The following is a 22,750-nucleotide window of genomic DNA, read 5'->3' as shown; positions in this document are numbered from 1 at the left end:
GTGTAGATATTTCCATGTTCATACAGATAGCGGTGTAGCTATTTCCATTTTCATACAGATAGCGGTGTAGATATTTCCATGTTCATAGAGATAGCGGTGTAGATATTTCCATGTTCATACAGATAGCGGTGCTGATATTTCCATGTTTATACAGGTAGCGGTGCAGATATTTCCATGTTTATACAGATAGCGGTGTAGATATCTCCATCTTAATATAGATGGGGGTGTAGATATTTATATCTTCATACTGATGTCGGTGCAGATATTTCCATGTTCATACAGATGGCGGTGTAGATATTTGCATGTTTATAGAGATAACGCTGTAGTTATTTCCATGTGTAAAGAGATAGCTTTGTAGATATTTCCATGTATATGCAGATCGCTGTGTAGATATTTCCATTTTCATGCAGATAGCGGTGAAGATATTTCCATGTTCAACCAGATAGCGGTGCAGATATTTCCATGTTCATGCTGATAGCAGTGTAGATATTTCCATGTTTATACAGATGGCGGTGAAGATGTATGCATGTTTACACAGATAGCGGAGTAGATATTTCCATGTTCATATAGATAGCGGTGTAGATATTTCCATGTTCATCCAGATGGCTGTGTAGATATATCCATGTTCATACAGATGGTGGTGAAGATATTTCCATGTTCATACAGATAGCGGTGTAGTTATTTCCATGTGTAAAGAGATAGCTGTGTAGATATTTCCATGTATATGCAGATAGCTGTGTAGATATTTCCATTTTCATGCAGATAGCGGTGTAGATATTTCCATGTTCATACAGATAGTGGTGCTGATATTTCCATGTTTATACAGGTAGCGGTGTAGATATTTCCAAGTTTATACAGAGAGCGGTGAAGATATCTCCATCTTAAAGCAGATGGCGGTTTAGATATTTATATGTTCATACAGATGGCGGTGCAGATATTCCCATGTTCATACAGATGGCGCTGTAGATATTTCCATGTTTATAGAGATAGCGGTGCAGTTATTTCCATGTGTATAGAGATAGCTTTGTAGATATTTCCATGTATATGCAGATAGCTGTGAAGATATTTCTATTTTCATGCAGATAGGGGTTTAGATATTTCCATGTTCAAACAGATAGCGGTGTAGATATTTCCATGTTCATACAGATCGCGGTGTAGATATTTCCATGTTGATACAGATGGCTGTGTAGACATATCCATGTTCATACAGATGGCGGTGAAGATATTTCCATGTTCATACAGACAGTGGTGTAGATATTTCCATGTTCATACAGATAGCGGTGTAGATATTTCTATGTTCATACAGATGGCTGTGTAGATATATCCATGTTCATACAGATGACGGTGAAGATATTTCCATGTTCATACAGATAGCGGTGTAGATATTTCCATGTTCATACAGATAGCGGTGTAGATATTTCCATGTTCATACCGATAGCGGTGCTGATATTTCCATGTTTATACAGGCAGCGGTGTAGATATTTCCATGTTTATACAGATAGCGGTGTAGAGATTTCCATGTGTAAAGAGATAGCTGTGTAGATATTTCCATGTATATGCAGATAGCTGTGTAGATATTTCCATTTTCATGCAGATAGCGGTTTAGATATTTCCATGTTCAAACAGATAGCGGTGTAGATATTTCCATGTTCATAGAGATAGCGGTGTAGATATTTCCATGTTCATACAGATAGCGGTGCTGATATTTCCATGTTTATACAGGTAGCGGTGTAGATATTTCCATGTTCATTCAGATGGCTGTGCAGATATATCCATGTTCATACAGATAGCGGAGTAGGTATTTCCACGTTCATACAGATAGAGGGGCTGATATTTCCATGTTCATACACATAGCGGTGCTGATATTTCCATGTTTATACAGGTAGCGGTGTAGATATTTCCATGTTTATACAGATAGCGGTGTAGTTATTTCTATGTTTATATAGATAGCGGTGTAGATATTTCCATGTTTATACTGATAGCGGTGTAGATATCTCCATTTTAATACAGACGGCCGTGAAGATATTTGTATGTTCATACAGATGGCGGTGCAGATATTTCCATGTTCATACAGATGGCGGTGTAGATATTTCCATGTTCATACAGATAGCGGTGTAGTTATTTCCATGTGTAAAGAGATAGCTGTGTAGATATTTCCATGTATATGCAGATAGCTCTGTAGATATTTCCATTTTCATGCAGATAGCGGTGTAGATATTTCCATGTTCATACAGATAGCGGTGAAGTTATTTCCATGTTTATACAGATTGTGGTGAAGATGTATGCATATTTACACAGATAGCGGTGTAGATATTTCCATGTTCATACAGATAGCGGTGTAGATATTTCCATGCTCATCCAGATGGCTTTGTAGATATATCCATGTTCATACAGATAGCTGTGTAGATATTTCCATGTTCCTACAGATAGCGGTGTAATTATTTCCATGTTCATAGAGATAGCGGTGTAGATATTTCCGTGTTCATACAGATAGCGGTGCTGATATTTCCATGTTTATACAGGTAGCGGTGTAGATATTTCCATGTTTATACAGATAGCGGTGTAGATATTTCCATGTTTATACAGATAGCGGTGTAGATATTTCCATGTTTATACATATAGCGGTGTAGATATCTCCATCTTAATATAGATTGGGGTGTAGATATTTATATCTTCATACAGATGGCGGTGCAGATATTTCCATGTTCATACAGATGGCGGTGTAGATATTTGCATGTATATAGAGATAGCGCTGTAGTTATTTCCATGTATAAAGAGATAGCTTTGTAGATATTTCCATGTATATGCAGATCGCTGTGTAGATATTTCCATTTTCATGCAGATAGCGGTGTAGATATTTCCATGTTCAGATAGCGGTGTAGATATTTCCATGTTCATGCAGATAGCTGTGTAGATATTTCCATGTTTATACAGATAGCGGTGAAGATGTATGCATGTTTATACAGATAGCGGTGTAGATATTTCCATGTTCTTCCAGATGGCTGTGTTGATATATCCATGTTCATACAGATGGCGGTGCAGATATTTCCATGTTCATACTGATGGCGGTGTAGATATTTCCATGTTCATACAGATAGCGGTGTAGTTATTTCCTTGTGTAAAGAGATAGCTGTGTAGATATTTCCATGTATATGCAGATAGCTCTGTAGATATTCCATTTTCATGCAGATAGAGGTGTAGATATTTCCATGTTTAAACAGATAGCGGTGTAGACATTTCAATGTTCATACAGATAGCGGTGAAGATATTTCCATGTTTATACAGATTGCGGTGAAGATGTATGCATATTTACACAGATAGCGGTGTAGATATTTCCATGTTCATACAGAGAGCGGTGTAGATATTTCCATGTTCATACAGATAGCGGTGTAGCTATTTCCATGTTCATACAGATAGCGGTGTAGTTATTTCCATGTTCATAGAGATAGCGGTGTAGATATTTCCATGTTCATACAGATAGCGGTGTAGTTATTTCCATGTGTAAAGAGATAGCTGAGTAGATATTTCCATGTATATGCAGATAGCAGTGTAGATCTTTCCATTTTCATGCAGATAGCCGTGTAGATATTTCCATGTTCAAACAGATAGCGGTGTAGATATTTCCATGTTCATACAGATAGCGGTGCAGATATTTCCATGTTCATACAGATAGCGGTGTAGATATTTCCATGTTTATACAGATAGCGGTGAAGATGTATGCATGTTTACACGGATAGCGGTGTAGATATTTCCATGTTCATCCATATGGCTGTGTAGATATATCCATGTTCATACAGATAACGGTGTAGATATTTCCATGTTCATACAGATAGCGGTGTAGATATTTCCATGTTCATCCAGATGGCTGTTTAGATATTTCCATGTTCATACAGATAGCGGTGTAGATATTTCCATGTTCATACAGATAGCGGTGTAGATATTTCTATGTTCAAACAGATAGCGGTGTAGATATTTCCATGTTCATACAGATAGCGGTGTAGATATTTCCATGTTCATACAGGTAGCGGTGTAGATTTTTCCATGTTCATAGAGATAGTGGTGCTGATATTTCCATGTTTATACAGGCAGCGGTGTAGATATTTCCATGTTTATACAGATAGCGGTGTAGATATCTCCTTCTTTATACAGATGGCGGTGTAGATATTTATATGTTCATACAGATGGCGGTGAAGATATTTCTATGTTCATACTGATGGCGGTGTAGATATTTCCATGTTTATAGAGATAGCGGTGTGGTTATTTCCATGTGTAAGGAGATAGCTGTGTAGATATTTCCATTTATATGCAGATAGCAGTGTAGATATTTCCATTTTCGTGGAGATAGCGGTGTAGATATTTCCATGTTCAAACAGATAGCGGTGTAGATATTTCCATGTTCATACAGATAGCGGTGTAGATGTTTCCATGTTTATACAGATAGCGCTGAAGATGTACGCATATTTACACAGATAGCGGTGTAGATACTTCCACGCTCATTCAGATAGCGGTGTAGATATTTCCATGTTTATACAGATAGCCGTGTAGATATTTCCTGGTTTATACAGATAGAGGTGTAGATATCTGCTTCTTAATACGGATGGCGGTGTAGATATTTCCATGTTCATACAGATAGCGGTGTAGATATTTCCATGTTTATAGAGATAGCGGTGTAGTTATTTCCATGTGTAAAGAGATAGCTGTGTAGATATTTCCATGTATATGCAGATAGCTGTGTAGATATTTCCATTTTCATGCAGACAGCGGTGTAGATATTTCCATGTTCAAACAGATAGCGGTGTAGATATTTCCATGTTCATACATATAGCTGTGTAGATATTTCCATGTTCATACAGACAGCGGTGTAGATATTTCCATGTTCATACAGATTGCGGTGTATATATTTCCATGTTCATACAGATAGCGGTGCTGTTATTTACATGTTTATACAGGTAGCGGTGTAGATATTTCCATGTTTATACAGATAGCGGTGTAGATATTTTCATGTTTATACAGATAGCGGTGTAGATGTTTCCAGGTTTATACAGATAGCGGTGTAGATATCTCCATGTTAATACAGATGATGGTGTAGATATTTATATGTTCATACAGATGGCGGTGCAGATATTTTCATGTTCATACAGATAGCGGTGTAGCTATTTCCATGTTCATACAGATAGCGGTGTAGATATTTCCATGTTCATCCAGATGGCTGTGTAGACATATCCATGTTCATACAGATGGCAGTGAAGATAATTCCATGTTTATACATCTAGCGGTGTAGATATTTCCATGTTCATACAGATAGTGGTGTAGATATTTCCATGTTCATACAGATAGCGGTGCTGATATTTCCATGTTTATACAGGTAGTGGTGCTGATATTTCTATGTTTATACAGGTAGCGGTGTAGATATTTCCATGTTTATTCAGATAGCGGTGTAGATATTTCCATGTTTATACAGATAGCGCTGTAGATATTTCCATGTTTATACAGATAGCGGTGTAGATATCTCCATCTTAATACAGATGGCAGTGTAGATATTTATATGTTCATACAGATGGCCGTGCAGATATTTCCATGTTCATACAGATAGCGGTGTTGTTATTTCCATGTGTAAAGAGATAGCTGTGTAGATATTTCCATTTATATGCAGATAGCTGTGTAGATATTTCCATTTTCATGCAGATAGCGGTTTAGATATTTCCATGTTCAAACAGATAGCGGTGTAGATATTTCCATGTTTATACAGATAGCGGTGAAGATGTATGCAGGCTTACACACATAGTGGTGTAGATATTTCCATGTTCATACAGATAGCGGTGTAGATATTTCCATGTTCATCCACATGGCTGTGTAGATATATCTATGTTCATACAGATAGCGGTGTAGATATTTCCATGTTCATACAGATAGTGGTGTAGATATTTCCATGTTCATACAGATAGCAGTGTAGCTATTTCCATGTTCATACAGATAGCGGTGTAGATATTTCCATCTTCGTACACATAGCGGTGTAGATATTTCCATGTTCATACAGATAGCTGTGCTGATATTTCCATGTTCATACAGGTAGCAGTGTAGATATTTCCATGTTCATACAGATAGCTCTGTAGCTATTTCCATGTTCATACAGATAGCGGTGTAGATATTTCCATGTTCATCCAGATGGCTGTACAGATATTTCCATGTTCATACAGATGGCGGTGATGATAATTTCATGTTCAGATAGCGGTGTAGATATTTCCATGTTCATACAGATAGTGGTGTAGATATTTCCATGTTCATACAGATAGCGGTGTAGCTATTTCCATGTTCATACAGATATCGGTGTAGATATTTCCATGTTCATCCAGATGGCTGTGTAGATATATCCATGTTCAAACAGATGGCGTTGTAGATATTTCCATGTTCATACAGATAGCGGTGTAGATATTTCCATGTTCATACAGATAGCGGAGTAGGTATTTCCATGTTTATACAGGTAGCGGTGTAGATATTTCCATGTTTATACAGATAGCGGTGTAGTTATTTCCATGTTTATATAGATAGCGGTGTAGATATTTCCATGTTTATACTGATAGCGGTGTAGATATCTCCATTTTAAAACAGACGGCCGTGAAGATATTTGTATGTTCATACAGATGGCGGTGCAGATATTTCCATGTTCATACAGATAGCGGTGTAGTTATTTCCTTGTGTAAAGAGATAGCTGTGTAGATATTTCCATGTATATGCAGATAGCTCTGTAGATATTCCATTTTCATGCAGATAGCGGTGTAGATATTTCCATGTTTAAACAGATAGCGGTGTAGACATTTCCATGTTCATACAGATAGCGGTGAAGATATTTCCATGTTTATACAGATTGCGGTGAAGATGTATGCATATTTACACAGATAGCGGTGTAGATATTTCCATGTTCATACAGATAGCTGTGTAGATATTTCCATGTTCATCCAGATGGCTGTGTAGATATATCCATGTTCATACAGAGAGCGGTGTAGATATTTCCATGTTCATACAGATAGCGGTGTAGCTATTTCCATGTTCATACAGATAGCGGTGTAGTTATTTCCATGTTCATAGAGATAGCGGTGTAGATATTTCCGTGTTCATACAGATAGCGGTGCTGATATTTCCATGTTTATACAGGTAGCGGTGTAGATATTTCCATGTTTATACAGATAGCGGTGTAGATATTTCCATGTTTATACAGATAGCGGTGTAGATATCTCCATCTTAATATAGATTGGGGTGTAGATATTTATATCTTCATACTGATGGCGGTGCAGATATTTCCATGTTCATACAGATGGCGGTGTAGATATTTGCATGTATACAGAGATAGCGCTGTAGTTATTTCCATGTGTAAAGAGATAGCTTTGTGGATATTTTCATGTATATGCAGATCGCTGTGTAGATATATCCATTTTCATGCAGATAGCGGTGTAGATATTTCCATGTTCAGATAGTGGTGTAGATATTTCCATGTTCATACAGATAGTGGTGTAGATATTTCCATGTTCATACAGATAGAGGGGCTGATATTTCCATGTTCATACAGATAGCAGTGCTGATATTTCCATGTTTATACAGGTAGCGGTGTAGATATTTCCATGTTTATACAGATAGCGGTGTAGATATTTCCATGTTTATACAGATAGCGCTGAAGATGTATGCATGTTTACACAGATAGCGGTGTAGATATTTCCACGCTCATACAGATAGCGGTGTAGATATTTCCATGTTCATCCAGATGGCTGTGTAGATATATCCATGTTCATACAGATAGCGGTGTAGTTATTTCCATATTCATACAGATAGCGGTGTAGATATTTCCATGTTTATACAGATAGCGGTGTAGATATTTCCATGTTTATACAGATAGCGGTGTAGATATTTCCAGGTTTATACAGATAGAGGTGTAGATATCTGCTTCTTAATACGGATGGCGGTGTAGATATTTATATGTTCATACAGATGGCGGTGCAGATATTTTCATGTTCATACAGATAGCGGTGTAGCTATTTCCATGTTCATACAGATAGCGGTGTAGATATTTCCATGTTCATCCAGATGGCTGTGTAGACATATCCATGTTCATACAGATGGCAGTGAAGATAATTCCATGTTTATGCATCTAGCGGTGTAGATATTTCCATGTTCATACAGATAGTGGTGTAGATATTTCCAAGTTCATACAGACAGCGGTGCTGATATTTCCATGTTTATACAGGTAGCGGTGCTGATATTTCCATGTTTATACAGGTAGCGGTGTAGATATTTCCATGTTTATACAGATAGCGGTGTAGATATTTCCATGTTTATACAGATAGCGCTGTAGATATTTCCATGTTTATACAGATAGCGGTGTAGATATCTCCATCTTAATACAGATGGCGGTGTAGATATTAATATGTTCATACAGATGGCCGTGGAGATATTTCCATGTTCATACAGATAGCGGTGTAGTTATTTCCATGTGTAAAGAAATAGCTGTGTAGATATTTCCATGTATATGCAGAAAGCTGTGTAGATATTTCCATTTTCATGCAGATAGCGGTTTAGATATTTCCATGTTCAGATAGCGGTGTAGATATTTCCATGTTTATACAGATAGCGGTGAAGATGTATGCATGCTTACACACTTAGTGGTGTAGATATTTCCATGTTCATACAGATAGCGGTGTAGATATTTCCATGTTCATCCAGATGGCTGTGTAGATATATCCATGTTCATACAGATAGCGGTGTAGATATTTCCATGTTCATACAGATAGTGGTGTAGATATTTCCATGTTCATACAGATAGCGGTGTAGCTATTTCCATGTTCATTCAGATAGCGGTGTAGATATTTCCATCTTCGTACACATAGCGGTGTAGATATTTCCATGTTCATACAGATAGCTGTGCTGATATTTCCATGTTTATACAGGTAGTGGTGTAGATATTTCCATGTTCATACAGATAGCTCTGTAGCTATTTCCATGTTCATACAGATAGCGGTGTAGATATTTCCATGTTCATCCAGATGGCTGTACAGATATATCCATGTTCATACAGATGGCGGTGATGATAATTCCATGTTCATACAGATAGCGGTGTAGATATTTCCATGTTCATACAGATAGTGGTGTAGATATTTCCATGTTCATAGAGATAGCAGTGTAGATATTTCCAAGTTCATACAGATAGTGGTGCTGATATTTCCATGTTTATACTGGTAGCGGTGTAGATATTTCCATCTTTATACAGATAGCGGTGTACATATTTCCAGGTTTATAAAGATGGCGGTGTAGATATTTCCAAGTTTATACAGATAGCGGTGAAGATATCTCCATCTTAATACAGATGGCGGTGTAGATATTTATATGTTAATACAGATGGCAGTGCAGATATTTCCATGTTCGTACAGATGGCGGTGTAGATATATCCATGTTTATAGAGATAGCGGTGTAGTTATTTCCATGGGTAAAGAGATTGGTTTGTAGATATTTCCATGTATATGTAGATAGCTGTGTAGATATTTCTATTTTCATGCATTTAGCGGTTTAGATATTTCCATGTTCAAACAGATAGCGGTGTAGATATTTCCATGTTCATACAGATAGCGGTGTAGATATTTCCATGTTTATACAGATAGCGGTGAAACGTATGCATGTTTACACAGATAGCGGTGTAGATATTTCCATGTTCATACAGATCGCGGTGTAGATATTTCCATGTTCATCCAGATGTCTGTGTAGACATATCTATGTTCATACAGATTGCGGTGAAGATATTTCCATGTTCATACAGATAGCGGTGTAGATATTTCCATGTTCATACAGATAGCGGTGTAGATATTTCCATGTTCATACAGATGGCTGTGTAGATATATCCATGTTCATACAGATGGTGGTGAATATATTTCCATGTTCATACAGATAGCGCTGTAGATATTTCCATGTTCATACAGATAGCGGTGCAGATATTTCCATGTTCATAGAGATAGCGGTGCTGATATTTCCATGTTTATACAGATAGCGGTGTAGATATTTCCATGTTTATACAGATAGCGGTGTAGATATTTCCATGTTTATACAGATAGCGGTGTAGATTTTTCCTTCTTAATACAGATGGCGGTGTAGATATTTATATGTTCATACAGATGGCGGTGAAGATATTTCCATGTTCATACAGATGGCGGTGTAGATATTTCCATGTTAATAGAGATAGCGGTGTAGTTAATTCCATGTGCAAAGAGATAGCTGTGTAGATATTTCCATGTATATGCAGATAGCTGTGTAGATATTTCCATTTTCATGCAGATAGCGGTGTAGATATTTCCATGTTCAAACAGATAGCGGTGTAGATATTTCCATGTTCATACAGATAGCGGTGCATATATATCCATGTTCATACAGATAGCGGTGTAGATATTTCCATGTTAATACAGATAGCGGTGTATATATTTCCATGTTCATACAGATAGCGGTGCTGATATTTCCAAGTTTATACAGGTAGCGGTGTAGATATTTCCATGTTTATACAAATAGCGGTGTAGATATTTCCATGTTTATACAGATAGCGGTGTAGATATTTCCATGTTTATACAGATAGCGGTGTAGATATCTCCATCTTAATACAGCTGGCGGAGTAGATATTTCTATGTACATACAGATGGCGGTGCAGATATTTCCATGTTCATACAGATAGCGGTGTAGTTATTTCCATGTGTAAAGAGATAGCTGTGTAGATATTTCCATGTATATGCAGATAGCTGTGTAGATATTCCCATTTTCATGCAGATAGCGGTTTAGATATTTCCATGTTCAAACAGATAGCGGTGTAGATATTTCCATGTTCATACAGATAGCGGTGTAGATATTTCCATGTTTATACAGATAGCGCTGAAGATGTATGCATGTTTACACAGATAGCGGTGTAGATATTTCCACGCTCATACAGATAGCGGTGTAGATATTTCCATGTTCATCCAGATGGCTGTGTAGATATATCCATGTTCATACAGATAGCGGTGTAGTTATTTCCATATTCATACAGATAGCGGTGTAGATATTTCCATGTTTATACAGATAGCGGTGTAGATATTTCCATGTTTATACAGATAGCGGTGTAGATATTTCCAGGTTAATACAGATAGAGGTGTAGATATCTGCTTCTTAATACGGATGGCGGTGTAGATATTTATATGTTCATACAGATGGCGGTGCAGATATTTTCATGTTCATACAGATAGCGGTGTAGCTATTTCCATGTTCATACAGATAGCGGTGTAGATATTTCCATGTTCATCCAGATGGCTGTGTAGACATATCCATGTTCATACAGATGGCAGTGAAGATAATTCCATGTTTATACATCTAGCGGTGTAGATATTTCCATGTTCATACAGATAGTGGTGTAGATATTTCCATGTTCATACAGATAGCGGTGCTGATATTTCCATGTTTATACAGGTAGCGGTGCTGATATTTCCATGTTTATACAGGTAGCGGTGTAGATATTTCCATGTTTATACAGATAGCGGTGTAGATATTTCCATGTTTATACAGAAAGCGCTGTAGATATTTCCATGTTTATACAGATAGCGGTGTAGATATCTCCATCTTAATACAGATGGCGGGGTAGATATTAATATGTTCATACAGGTGGCCGTGCAGATATTTCCATGTTCATACAGATAGCGGTGTAGTTATTTCCATGTGTAAAGAAATAGCTGTGTAGATATTTCTTTGTATATGCAGATAGCTGTGTAGATATTTCCATTTTCATGCAGATAGCGGTTTAGATATTTCCATGTTCAAACAGATAGCGGTGTAGATATTTCCGTGTTTATACAGATAGCGGTGAAGATGTATGCATGCTTACACACTTAGTGGTGTAGATATTTCCATGTTCATGCAGATAGCGGTGTAGATATTTCCATGTTCATCCAGATGGCTGTGTAGATATATCCATGTTCATACAGATAGCGGTGTAGATATTTCCATGTTCATACAGATAGTGGTGTAGATATTTCCATATTCATACAGATAGCGGTGTAGCTATTTCCATGTTCATACAGATAGCGGTGTAGATATTTCCATCTTCGTACACATAGCGGTGCAGATATTTCCATGTTCATACAGATAGCTGTGCTGATATTTCCATGTTTATACAGGTAACGGTGTAGATATTTCCATGTTCATACAGATAGCTCTGTAGCTATTTCCATGTTCATACAGATAGCGGTGTAGATATTTCCATGTTCATCCAGATGGCTGTACAGATATATCCATGTTCATACAGATGGCGGTGATGATAATTCCATGTTCATACAGATAGCAGTGTAGATATTTCCATGTTCATACAGACTGTGGTGTAGATATTTCCATGTTCATACAGATAGCGGTGTAGCTATTTCCATGTTCATACAGATATCGGTGTAGATATTTCCATGTTCATCCAGATGGCTGTGTAGATATATCCATTTTCAAACAGATGGCGTTGTAGATATTTCCATGTTCATACAGATAGCGGTGTAGATATTTCCATGTTCATACAGATAGCGGAGTAGGTATTTCCACGTTCATACAGATAGAGGGGTTGATATTTCCATGTTCATACAGATAGCGGTGCTGATATTTCCATGTTTATACAGGTAGCGGTGTAGATATTTCCATGTTTATACAGATAGTGGTGTAGTTATTTCCATGTTTATATAGATAGCGGTGTAGATATTTCCATGTTTATACTGATAGCGGTGTAGATATCTCCATGTTTATACAGATTGCGGTGAAGATGTATGCATATTTACACAGATAGCGGTGTAGATATTTCCATGTTCATACAGATAGCGGTGTAGATATTTCCATGTTCATTCAGATAGTGGTGTAGATATTTCCATGTTCATACAGATAGCGGTGTAGATATTTCCATGTTCATTCAGATAGTGGTGTAGATATTTCCATGTTCATACAGATAGCGGTGTAGCTATTTCCATGTTCATACAGATAGCGGTGTAGATATTTCCATGTTCATAGAGATAGCGGGGTAGATATTTCCGTGTTCATACAGATAGCGGTGCTGATATTTCCATGTTTATACAGGTAGCGGTGTAGATATTTCCATGTTTATACAGACAGCGTTGAAGATATGTCCATGTTTATACAGATAGCTGTGTAGATATTTCCAAGTTTCTACAGATAGCGGTGAAGATATCTCCATCTTAATACAGATGGCGGTGTAGATATTTATATGTTCATACAGATGGCGGTGCAGATATTTCCATGTTCATTCAGATGGCGGTGTAGATATTTCCATGTTTATAGAGATAGTGGTGTAGTTATTTCCATGTGTAAAGAGATAGCTTTGTAGATATTTCCATGTATATTCAGATAGCTGTGTATATATTTCTATTTTCATGCAGATAGCAGTTTAGATATTTCCATGTTCAAACAGATTGCGGTGTAGATATTTCCATGTTCATACAGATAGCGGTGTAGATATTTCCATGTTTATATAGATAGCGGTGAAGATGTACGCATGTTTACAAAGATAGCGGTGTAGATATTTCCATGTTCATACAGATAGCGGTGTAGATATTTCCATGTTCATAGAGATGGCTGTGTAGATGTATCCATGTTCATACAGATGGCGGTGAAGATATTTCCATGTTCATACAGACAGCGGTGTAGATATTTCCATGTTCATACAGATAGCGGTGTAGATGTTTCCATGTTCACACTGATAGCGGTGCTGATATTTCCATGTTTATACAGATAGCGGAGTTGATATTTCCATGTTTATACAGATAGCGGTGTAGATATTTCCATGTTTATACAGATAGCGGTGTAGATATCTCCTTTTTAATACATATGGCGGTGCAGATATTTATATGCTCATACACATGCCGGTGCAGATATTTCCATGTTCATACAGATGGCGGAGTAGATATTTCCATGTTTATAGAGATAGCGGTGTAGTTATTTCCATGTGTAAAGAGACAGCTGTGTAGATATTTCCATGTATATGCAGATAGCTGTGTAGATATTTCCATTTTCATGCTGACAGCGGTGTAGATATTTCCATGTTCAAACAGATAGCGGTGTAGATATTTCCATGTTCATACAGATAGCGGTGTGGATATTTCCATGTTCATACAGATAGCGGTGTAGATATTTCCATGTTCATGCAGATAGCGGTGTAGATATTTCCATGTTCATACAGATAGCGGTGTAGATATTTCCATGTTCATCCAGATGGCTGTGTAGATATATCCATGTTCATCCAGATGGCAGTGAAGAAATTTCCATGTCCATACAGATAGCGGTGTAGCTATTTCCATGTTCATACAGATAGCGGTGTATGTATTTCCATGTTCATACAGATAGCGGTGTAGATATTTCCTTGTTCATACAGATAGCGGTGTAGATATTTCCATGTTCATCCAGATGGCTGTGTAGATATATCCATGTTCATACAGATGGCGGTGTAGATATTTCCATGTTCATAGAGATAGCGGTGTAGATATTTCCATATTCATACAGATAGAGGGGCTGATATTTCCATGTTCATACAGATAGCGGTGCTGATATTTCCATGTTTATACAGGTAGTGGTGTAGATATTTCCATGTTTATACAGGTAGCAGTGTAGATATTTCCATGTTTATACAGATAGCGATGTGGATATTTCCAGGTTTATACAGATAGCGGTGTAGATATTTCCATCTTAATACAGATGGCGCTGTAGATATTTATGTGTTCATTCAGATGGCGGTGCAGATATTTCCATGTTCATACAGATGGCGGTGTAGATATTTCCATGTTCATACAGATAGCGGTGTAGTTATTTCCATGTGTAAAGAGATAGCTGTGTAGATATTTCCATGTATATGCAGATAGCTGTGTAGATATTTCTATTTTCATGCTGATAGCGGTTTAGATATTTCCATGTTCAAACAGATAGCGGTGTAGATATTTCCGTGTTCATACAGATAGCGTTGTAGATATTTCCATGCTTATACCGATTGCAGTGAAGATGTATGCATGTTTACACAGACAGCGGTGTAGATATTTCCATGTTCATGCAGATAGCGGTGTAGATATTTCCATGTTCATCCAGATGTCTGTGTAGATATTTCCATGTTCATACAGATAGCGGTGTAGATATTTCCATGTTCATACAGATAGAGGTGTAGATATTTCACTGTTCTTACAGATAGCGGTGTAGCTATTTCCATGTTCATGCAGATAGCGGTGTAGATATTTCCATGTTCATAGAGATAGCAGTGTAGATATTTCCATGTTCATACAGATAGTGGTGCTGATATTTCCATGTTTATACTGGTAGCGGTGTAGATATTTCCATCTTTATACAGATAGCGGTGTAGATATTTCCAGGTTTATAAAGATGGCGGTGTAGATATTTCCAAGTTTATACAGATAGCGGTGAAGATATCTCCATCTTAATACAGATGGCGGTGTAGATATTTATATGTTCATACAGATGGCAGTGCAGATATTTCCATGTTCGTACAGATGGCGGTGTAGATATATCCATGTTTATAGAGATAGCGGTGTAGTTATTTCCATGTGTAAAGAGATTGGTTTGTAGATATTTCCATGTATATGTAGATAGCTGTGTAGATATTTCTATTTTCATGCATTTAGCGGTTTAGATATTTCCATGTTCAAACAGATAGCGGTGTAGATATTTCTATGTTCATACAGATAGCGGTGTAGATATTTCCATGTTTATACAGATAGCGGTGAAACGTATGCATGTTTACACAGATAGAGGTGTAGATATTTCCATGTTCATACAGATCGCGGTGTAGATATTTCCATGTTCATCCAGATGGCTGTGTAGACATATCTATGTTCATACAGATTGCGGTGAAGATATTTCCATGTTCATACAGATAGCGGTGTAGATATTTCCATGTTCATACAGATAGCGGTGTAGATATTTCCATGTTCATCCAGATGGCTGTGTAGATATATCCATGTTCATACAGATGGCAGTGAAGATAATTCCATGTTTATACATCTAGCGGTGTAGATATTTCCATGTTCATACAGATAGTGGTGTAGATATTTCCATGTTCATACAGATAGCAGTGCTGATATTTCCATGTTTATACAGGTAGCGTTGCTGATATTTCCATGTTTATACAGGTAGCGGTGTAGATATTTCCATGTTTATACAGATAGCGGTGTAGATATTTCCATGTTTATACAGATAGCGCTGTAGATATTTCCATGTTTATACAGATAGCGGTGTAGATATCTCCATCTTAATACAGATGGCGGTGTAGATATTAATATGTTCATACAGGTGGCCGTGCAGATATTTCCATGTTCATACAGATAGCGGTGTAGTTATTTCCATGTGTAAAGAAATAGCTGTGTAGATATTTCCTTGTATATGCAGATAGCTGTGTAGATATTTCCATTTTCATGCAGATAGCGGTTTAGATATTTCCATGTTCAAACAGATAGCGGTGTACATATTTCCATGTTTATACAGATAGCGGTGAAGATGTATGCATGCTTACACACTTAATGGTGTAGATATTTCCATGTTCATACAGATAGCGGTGTAGATATTTACATGTTCATCCAGATGGCTGTGTAGATATATCCATGTTCATACAGATAGCGGTGTAGATATTTCCATGTTCATACAGATAGTGTGTAGATATTTCCATGTTCATACAGATAGCGGTGTAGCTATTTCCATGTTCATACAGATAGCGGTGTAGATATTTCCATCTTCGTACACATAGCGGTGCAGATATTTCCATGTTCATACAGATAGCTGTGCTGATATTTCCATGTTTATACAGGTAGCGGTGTAGATATTTCCATGTTCATACAGATAGCTCTGTAGCTATTTCCATGTTCATACAGATAGCGGTGTAGATATTTCCATGTTCATCCAGATGGCTGTACAGATATATCCATGTTCATACAGATGGCGGTGATGATAATTCCATGTTCATACAGATAGCAGTTTAGATATTTCCATGTTCATACAGATTGTGGTGTAGATATTTCCATGTTCATACAGATAGCGGTGTAGCTATTTCCATGTTCATACAGATATCGGTGTAGATATTTCCATGTTCATCCAGATGGCTGTGTAGATATATCCATTTTCAAACAGATGGCGTTGTAGATATTTCCATGTTCATACAGATAGCGGTGTAGATATTTCCATGTTCATACAGATAGCGGAGTAGGTATTTCCACGTTCATACAGATAGAGGGGTTGATATTTCCATGTTCATACAGATAGCGGTGCTGATATTTCCATGTTTATACAGGTAGCGGTGTAGATATTTCCATGTTTATACAGATAGTGGTGTAGTTATTTCCATGTTTATATAGATAGCGGTGTAGATATTTCCATGTTTATACTGATAGCGCTGTAGATATCTCCATTTTAATACAGACGGCCGTGAAGATATTTGTATGTTCATACAGATGGCGGTGCAGATATTTCCATGTTCATACAGATGGCGGTGTAGATATTTCCATGTTCATACAGATAGCAGTGTAGTTATTTCCATGTGTAAAGAGATAGCTGTGTAGATATTTCCATGTATATGCAGATAGCTCTGTAGATATTTCCATTTTCATGCAGATAGCGGTGTAGATATTTCCATGTTTAAACAGATAGCGGTGTAGACATTTCCATGTTCATACAGATAGCGGTGAAGATATTTCCATGTTTATACAGATTGCGGTGAAGATGTATGCATATTTACACAGATAGCGGTGTAGATATTTCCATGTTCATACAGATAGCGGTGTAGATATTTCCATGTTCATTCAGATAGTGGTGTAGATATTTCCATGTTCATACAGATAGCGGTGTAGCTATTTCCATGTTCATACAGATAGCGGTGTAGATATTTCCATGTTCATAGAGATAGCGGGGTAGATATTTCCATGTTCATACAGATAGCGGTGCTGATATTTCCATGTTTATACTGGTAGCGGTGTAGATATTTCCATGTTTATACAGATAGCGGTGAAGATATGTCCATGTTTATACAGATAGCTGTGTAGATATTTCCAAGTATCTACAGATAGCGGTGAAGATATCTCCATCTTAATACAGATGGCGGTGTAGATATTTATATGTTCATACAGATGGCGGTGCAGATATTTCCATGTTCATTCAGATGGCGGTGTAGATATTTCCATGTTTATAGAGATAGTGGTGTAGTTATTTCCATGTGTAAAGAGATAGCTTTGTAGATATTTCCATGTATATGCAGATAGCTGTGTAGATATTTCCATTTTCATGCAGATAGCGGTGTAGATATTTCCATGTTCATACAGACAGCGGTGTAGATATTTCCATGTTCATACAGATAGCGGTGAAGATATTTCCATGTTCATCCAGATGGCTGTGTAGACATATCTATGTTCATACAGATTGCGGTGTAGATATTTCCATGTTTATACAGATAGCGGTGTAGATATCTCCATCTTAATACAGCTGGCGGAGTAGATATTTCAATGTACATACAGATGGCGGTGCAGATATTTCCATGTTCATACAGATAGCGGTGTAGTTATATCCATGTGTAAAGAGATAGCTGTGTAGATATTTCCATGAATATGCAGATAGCTGTGTAGATATTCCCATTTTCATGCAGATAGCGGTTTAGATATTTCCATGTTCAAACAGATAGCGGTGTAGATGTTTCCATGTTCATACAGATAGCGGTGTAGATATTTCCATGTTTATACAGATAGCGCTGAAGATGTATGCATGTTTACACTGATAGCGGTGTAGATATTTCCACGCTCATACAGATAGCGGTGTAGATATTTCCATGTTCATCCAGATGGCTGTGTAGATATATCCATGTTCATACAGATAGCGGTGTAGTTATTTCCATATTCATACAGATAGCGGTGTAGATATTTCCATGTTTATACAGATAGCGGTGTAGATATTTCCATGTTTATACAGATAGCGGTGTAGATATTTCCAGGTTAATACAGATAGAGGTGTAGATATCTGCTTCTTAATACGGATGGCGGTGTAGATATTTATATGTTCATACAGATGGCGGTGCAGATATTTTCATGTTCATACAGATAGCGGTGTAGCTATTTCCATGTTCATACAGATAGCGGTGTAGATATTTCCATGTTCATCCAGATGGCTGTGTAGACATATCCATGTTCATACAGATGGCAGTGAAGATAATTCCATGTTTATACATCTAGCGGTGTAGATATTTCCATGTTCATACAGATAGTGGTGTAGATATTTCCATGTTCATACAGATAGCGGTGCTGATATTTCCATGTTTATACAGGTAGCGGTGCTGATATTTCCATGTTTATACAGGTAGCGGTGTAGATATTTCCATGTTTATACAGATAGCGGTGTAGATATTTCCATGTTTATACAGATAGCACTGTAGATATTTCCATGTTTATACAGATAGCGGTGTAGATATCTCCATCTTAATACAGATGGCGGTGTAGATATTAATATGTTCATACAGGTGGCCGTGCAGATATTTCCATGTTCATACAGATAGCGGTGTAGTTATTTCCATGTGTAAAGAAATAGCTGTGTAGATATTTCTTTGTATATGCAGATAGCTGTGTAGATATTTCCATTTTCATGAAGATAGCGGTTTAGATATTTCCATGTTCAAACAGATAGCGGTGTAGATATTTCCGTGTTTATACAGATAGCGGTGAAGATGTATGCATGCTTACACACTTAGTGGTGTAGATATTTCCATTTTCATGCAGATAGCGGTGTAGATATTTCCATGTTCAGATAGCGGTGTAGATATTTCCATGTTCATGCAGATAGCAGTGTAGATATTTCCATGTTTATACAGATAGCGGTGAAGATGTATGCATGTTTATACAGATAGCGGTGTAGATATTTCCATGTTCTTCCAGATGGCTGTGTTGATATATCCATGTTCATACAGATGGCGGTGAAGGTATTTCCATCTTCATACAGATAGCGGTTTAGTTTTTTCCGTGTGTAAAGAGATAGCTGTGTAGATATTTACATGCATATGCAGATAGCTGTGTAGATATTTCCATTTTCATGCAGATAGCGGTTTAGATATTTCCATGTTCAAACAGATAGTGGTGTAGATATTTCCATGTTCATACAGATAGCGGTGTAGATATTTCCATGTTTATACAGATAGCGGTGAAACGTATGCATGTTTACACAGATAGCGGTGTAGATATTTCCATGTTCATACAGATCGCGGTGTAGATATTTCCATGTTCATCCAGATGGCTGTGTAGACATATCTATGTTCATACAGATTGCGGTGAAGATATTTCCATGTTCATACAGATAGCGGCGTAGATATTTCCATGTTCATACAGATAGCGGTGTAGATATTTCCATGTTCATACAGATGGCTGTGTAGATATATCCATGTTCATACAGATGGTGGTGAATATATTTCCATGTTCCTACAGATAGCGGTGTAGATATTTCCATGTTCATACAGATAGCGGTGCAGATATTTCCATGTTCATACAGATATCGGTGCTGATATTTCCATGTTTATACAGATAGCGGTGTAGATATTTCCATGTTTATACAGATAGCGGTGTAGATATTTCCATGTTTATACAGTTAGCGGTGTAGATTTTTCCTTCTTAATACAGATGGCGGTGTAGATATTTATATGTTCATACAGATGGCGGTGAAGATATTTCCATGTTCATACAGATGGCGGTGTAGATATTTCCATGTTAATAGAGATAGCGGTGTAGTTAATTCCATGTGCAAAGAGATAGCTGTGTAGATATTTCCATGTATATGCAGATAGCTGTGTAGATATTTCCATTTTCATGCAGATAGCGGTGTAGATATTTCCATGTTCAAACAGATTGCGGTGTAGATATTTCCATGTTCATACAGATAGCGGTGTATATATATCCATGTTCATACAGATAGCGGTGTAGATATTTCCATGTTAATACAGATAGCGGTGTAGATATTTCCATGTTCATACAGATAGCGGTGCTGATATTTCCAAGTTTATACAGGTAGCGGTGTAGTTATTTCCATGTTTATACAAATAGCGGTGTAGATATTTCCATGTTTATACAGATAGCGGTGTAGATATTTCCATGTTTATACAGATAGCGGTGTAGATATCTCCATCTTAATACAGCTGGTGGAGTAGATATTTCTATGTACATACAGATGGCGGTGCAGATATTTCCATGTTCATACAGATAGCGGTGTAGTTATTTCCATGTGTAAAGAGATAGCTGTGTAGATATTTCCATGTATTTGCAGATAGCTGTGTAGATATTCCCATTTTCATGCAGATAGCGGTTTAGATATTTCCATGTTCAAACAGATAGCGGTGTAGATATTTCCATGTTCATACAGATAGCGGTGTAGATATTTCCATGTTTATACAGATAGCGCTGAAGATGTATGCATGTTTACACAGATAGCGGTGTAGATATTTCCACGCTCATACAGATAGCGGTGTAGATATTTCCATGTTCATCCAGATGGCTGTGTAGATATATCCATGTTCATACAGATAGCGGTGTAGTTATTTCCATATTCATACAGACAGCGGTGTAGATATTTCCATGTTTATACAGATAGCGGTGTAGATATTTCCATGTTTATACAGATAGCGGTGTAGATATTTCCAGGTTAATACAGATAGAGGTGTAGATATCTGCTTCTTAATACGGATGGCGGTGTAGATATTTATATGTTCATAAAGATGGCGGTGCAGATATTTTCATGTTCATACAGATAGCGGTGTAGCTATTTCCATGTTCATACAGATAGCGGTGTAGATATTTCCATGTTCATCCAGATGGCTGTGTAGACATATCCATGTTCATACAGATGGCAGTGAAGATAATTCCATGTTTATACATCTAGCGGTGTAGATATTTCCATGTTCATACGGATAGTGGTGTAGATATTTCCATGTTCATACAGATAGCGGTGCTGATATTTCCATGTTTATACAGGTAGCGGTGCTGATATTTCCATGTTTATACAGGTAGCGGTTTAGATATTTCCATGTTTATACAGATAGCGGTGTAGATATTTCCATGTTTATACAGATAGCGCGGTAGATATTTCCATGTTTATACAGATAGCGGTGTAGATATCTCCATCTTAATACAGATGGCGGTGTAGATATTAATATGTTCATACAGGTGGCCGTGCACATATTTCCATGTTCATACAGATAGCGGTGTAGTTATTTCCATGTGTAAAGAAATAGCTGTGTAGATATTTCTTTGTATATGCAGATAGCTGTGTAGATATTTCCATTTTCGTGAAGATAGCGGTTTAGATATTTCCATGTTCAAACAGATAGCGGTGTAGATATTTCCATGTTTATACAGATAGCGGTGTAGATATCTCCATCTTAATACAGATGGCGGTGTAGATATTAATATGTTCATACAGGTGGCCGTGCAGATATTTCCATGTTCATACAGATAGCGGTGTAGTTATTTCCATGTGTAAAGAAATAGCTGTGTAGATATTTCTTTGTATATGCAGATAGCTGTGTAGATATTTCCATTTTCGTGAAGATAGCGGTTTAGATATTTCCATGTTCAAACAGATAGCGGTGTAGATATTTCCGTGTTTATACAGATAGCGGTGAAGATGTATGCATGCTTACACACTTAGTGGTGTAGATATTTCCATTTTCATGCAGATAGCGGTGTAGATATTTCCATGTTCAGAT

Source organism: Gorilla gorilla, chromosome 6 (genome assembly GCF_029281585.2).
Source record: "Gorilla gorilla gorilla isolate KB3781 chromosome 6, NHGRI_mGorGor1-v2.1_pri, whole genome shotgun sequence".
Lineage (NCBI taxonomy): Eukaryota > Metazoa > Chordata > Mammalia > Primates > Hominidae > Gorilla > Gorilla gorilla.
The sequence above is the reverse complement of the archived record's forward strand: the minus strand, read 5'-3'. Positions refer to the sequence as shown.